General features: G+C 47.6%; 1 pseudogene; it reads left to right on the top strand.

Moving 5' to 3' along the window:
- Positions 1-695: 695 nt before the first annotated feature.
- LOC115293418 lies at positions 696-2,796 on the top strand (annotated as a pseudogene).
- Positions 2,797-4,419: the final 1,623 nt, after the last annotated feature.

The following is a 4,419-nucleotide window of genomic DNA, read 5'->3' as shown; positions in this document are numbered from 1 at the left end:
GGGTCTTTATCCTACTTATTTTTCTTTGGATTACTTTCATTTTCTCCTCTCCTGGCCAGGAGGACTAATTTTTGTGTTCTGTGGCTTAATCCTGTCTTTTGTGCTGTTTTATTTTGTTGGAACTCATGTCATGGGAAAGTCTGCCTCAAAGCCTCTAGATCTGGTTCTGCTTCACTTCAAGGAAGTTAGGGTTCGAGCTGACAACTTATCAATGGATGTCGAAAAGGGAAAGATGACTATATTCTGCACATCTACATGGCCTACTTTCAAGGCAGGATGGCCCTCTGAGGGTACTTTTTACCTTCCAATCATAGAAGCAATAGAAACAAGAGTTTATCAACATATGGGGGTCCATCCAGGTCAGATTCCATACATCGTTGTCTGGAAGAACCTGGTCACTAACCCACCCATTTGGGTGAAACCCTTTCTCTCTTCAGTATCTTCTCAGGTTCTGGTGACTCGAACCCCAGAAGAAGAAAAGTCGAAACGAACCATGACCTCACCCTCAACACGCCCCCTACCCGGTTTTGCAGGAAGGAGTGGATGAGGATCTCCTCTTTCCCCCTCCACCTTACCAACCCCCTCCAAATCCCTCTGACCCTGCTCCATCACCTTCCGTTGAAGGAGGCCCAGCATATGGGACCCGTAGCCGAAGGGGGACCACCCCAGACTCCACAATGTTCCCCTTGTGAGCCATGGGACCTATAGACGAGGCAGGAAACCAGCCTCATCATTATTGGCCCTTTGCCTCTTCTGACCTTTATAATTGGAGATCTCAAAACCCCCCCTACTCAGAAAACCCCAAGAGCCTCATTGAGTTGTTAGAAACTGTACTCTTCACTCACCAAACACTTGGGATGATTGTCAGCAATTGTTGCAGGTTCTGTTTACAACTGAGGAGTGAGAACGGATCCTGCTAAAAGCACGAAAATTTGTTCCTGGTCCGACAGGAGTACCCACCATAAACCCCGCTGACATCGATGCTGGATTTCCCCTTGTCTGCCCCAATTGGGATTATAACACAGGAGAAGGTAAGGAGTGCCTCAAGGTCTACCGCCAGGCTCTGTTGGCAGGTCTCAAAGCGGCCGCTAGGAGGCCCACTAATTTGACTAGGGTATGTGATATAAGGCAGGAGGCAGATGAAATCCCCCCCACTTTTCTAGAGCGGGTGATGGAAGCCTTCAGGCAGTTCACCCCGTTTGATCCAGAGCATGCAGATCATAAGTCAACTGTGGTAATGACTTTCATTAACCAGGCTGCGCCCGACATTAAGAGAAAGCTACAAAAAGTCGAGCGCCTCAAAGAAAAGACTCTCCGAGATCTAGTAGAGATAGCAGAAAGAGTGTACAATAACAGGGACAGTGCTGAGGAAAAACAAGTAAAGGCAGAAAAAAGACAAAATAGAGATTTAGCTAGAGTGTTGCAGGCCATGACTGCAAACCCAGAGGACCGCCACCACCAACTAAAGAAAATTGCTGGAAGAAGAGGACAAGAAAGAGACCCAGAGTGCTGCAGGACACCAATAGATAAGAATCAATGCGCCTATTGTAAAGAGGAAGGACACTGGATCAGAGACTGCCCTGAAAGAAAAAGCACGCCTAAAGTGTTATTCACTGGGGAAGATAGTGATTAGGGAGGAAGGGGTTTGAAACCCCTCCCTGAACCCAGGGTATCTCTTAAGGTGGAGAGGAAATCAACTAACCTCTTGATGGACACTGGGGCTCAACACTCGGTATTATTAGAGGCTAATGGGCCTACCTCAAGTAAGCGATCTTGGGTCCAAGGTGCCACCAGGACCAAACAGTATTCAGTATAGACTACCCAGAGATCTGTAGATTTAGGTGTGGGCCGGGTAACCCACTCTTCCATGATAATCCCAGACTGTCCTTACCCCTTGCTGGGGCGAGACCTTTTATCAAAAATGAGGGCTCAGATTCACTTTGGCCTGCAAGGAGCCCCTAACTCCTGGTGCCCACATTGACTGGTGGCTCCAGAAATACCCACAAGCCTGGGTGTTTTAAGGGCCTGCAAGCCTGCCTGGAACACTCCTTTGCTCCCTGTTAAGAAGCCTGGTACTAATGACTGCTTTTGAGGGGCATGATCCTGACATTGGCATTCATGGGTAGCTAACTTGGACTCTACTTCCTCAGGGGTTTAAAAACTCCCCTACCATCTTCGATGAGGCACTGCATAAAGACTTGGGTGAGTACCAGAGGGAAAACCCAGACGTTATGTTGCAGCCACCCCTGATGTTGGGCAAGTTGGGACACAGAGCCTCTGCTAAAAAGGCTCAAATTTGTAAGCCCCAAGTTACTTATTTGGGATACATCCTCAAGGATGGATACAGATGATTGTCTCTGGCCAGAAAGGTCACCATCTTCCACATACCCCCACCTAAATACCCCACACAACTGAGAGAGTTCTTGGGGTCGGTGGCGTTTTGCAGATTGTGGATTCCAGGCTTTGCAGAAATTGCTAAGCCCTTGTATGAACTGACCAAAGACAAGAGTGAGTTTCAATGGAACATCAACAAGCATTTGAAACTCTAAAACAGCTCTCTTGTTGGCACCAGCGCTGGGGCTTCCTGACATTACTAAGCTTTTCCACCTGTTTGTGGATGAAAGTAAAAGGGTGGCCAAGGGTGTGCTGACCCAGACACTAGGACCCTGGAAAAGACCAGTGGCCTACTTGTTCAAACACTTGGACACAATAGTGGCCGGATAGCCCCCCTGCACTGTGGCTGCATTGGCATCTTTAGTTAAGGATGTGGATAGATACTTTCTCAGGGTGGACTAAGGCCTCTCCTACCAAGAGCAAGACAGCTACTATTGTGGAAAAGATATTATTGGAAGAGATCTTGCCAAGGTATGGTTTTCCTTAGTTTATAGGGCCAGATAATGGACCAGTGTTCATGTCTAGGGTAAGTCAGGGAATCGCACAATTCATTGGAGCAGATTGGAAATTACATTGTACATACAGACCCCAAAGTTCAGGACAGGTAGAAAGAAGGAGTAGAACTCTAAAAGAGACCTTAACTAAATTGACCTTAGAGACTGGCAGAGACTGGGTAGCCCTCCTTCCCTTTGCCCTGTATTGGGTGCAAAACTCTCCCTACCAAATGGGTTTAATTCACTTTGAAATTATAGTTTTGTGAAAAACATTGTTGTTCTTTTAATGGTTGCTCACCCAGATTAAGAAATCTGTGATATTCAGGAGTGTTATAAAGTATTTGTTTGTAATCTAGTGCATTTATGTTTTCTCTCTACTTAAACCATCTAAAATTCAAAAAAACAGTGAGTATTCCACCAATGCATTAGTCTTGATTTGGCTATCTCAGATAAAGGAGGTTTTTTTAGAGAGAAAAACTCAATGCACTACTGTGAATGTAACTCTAGTTCTTTTGTCTTTGAATATTTGTTGTTGGATCTCAGGCTTGTTAGTCTGTGAGGATGATATTTAAAATAGGGGTGACGCCTATTCAAGAGACTTAAATGTGGACTTCACAGATAAACAAGTTCAGCCCCTATTAAAGTTTCAGGCATCACCCTGGAGTCAAGGCCAGCTCTGAAGAACCCTCAACTTGGAGAGGTGATCCAGATCCAGATGATCAGCTCGACTAATCCTCAAAAAGACTCTGACTCCAGAGATCTCCAGCCCTGCTCCAGACATACCCTGGAAGCTGGCTGGTCTAGCACGGCAGAAGCCTGAGGAATCACTGGTCCACTTTCAACATTTGGCTAATAAGTTCATGGCATTTGTCAAAGAGCATGTAAATGGTAACATAGTTGACCCAGGATTGAGTCAAGTTACAAGACAGAGGGGGGAATGTAAGGACGCAGGTCCGATCCGGCCCTCCCCACCGGGCCTTCCCAGCCTTCCCAGAGCTGGTCGAGGCACACTGCCATGGTGGAAATGCGCCTGGCAGCAGCCGGGCACCGGCCAGGGGGCGGGGGGCGGCCTTCCCCTATACTTTAAAGGGAAAGGCGCCTGCTTCTCCTGAAAGGCCGCACCTTAAGGAGGGACAACCCCTGCGGCGCCCAATCGGGAGAGGCCAGCCAATACCTTTGACCTTTCTAGAGGCAGGCCTAGTCATGCCACACGTGGGGCGTCCTGGGCCCACTCTGATTGGTCAGTGCTCCAACTATTGTGATTGGCTCCCACAACTGCCAGTATTGATGGGGGGGCAGGAATTGGATCACTGTACATCTGTCATCATTTCCTGTAACTCCCCCTCCCAAAGGTATAAAAGGCCCTGCCCTGTCTGTGTTCAGGGCTCTCTCCACGTGGCCAGCGGGTCGGCTGGAGACTGTGAGCCTGAGCTTAAGCTTATAATAAAGGCCCTTTGCTTTTGCAGGCATGACTCAGTCTCCTTAGCAGTCTCTGGTGTTTGTTTTGGGGCAATTTGGGATGATTTTACAA

This window comes from Suricata suricatta, chromosome 6, assembly GCF_006229205.1.
Source record: "Suricata suricatta isolate VVHF042 chromosome 6, meerkat_22Aug2017_6uvM2_HiC, whole genome shotgun sequence".
Lineage (NCBI taxonomy): Eukaryota > Metazoa > Chordata > Mammalia > Carnivora > Herpestidae > Suricata > Suricata suricatta.
This window is presented reverse-complemented; position numbering and strand designations above follow the sequence as displayed.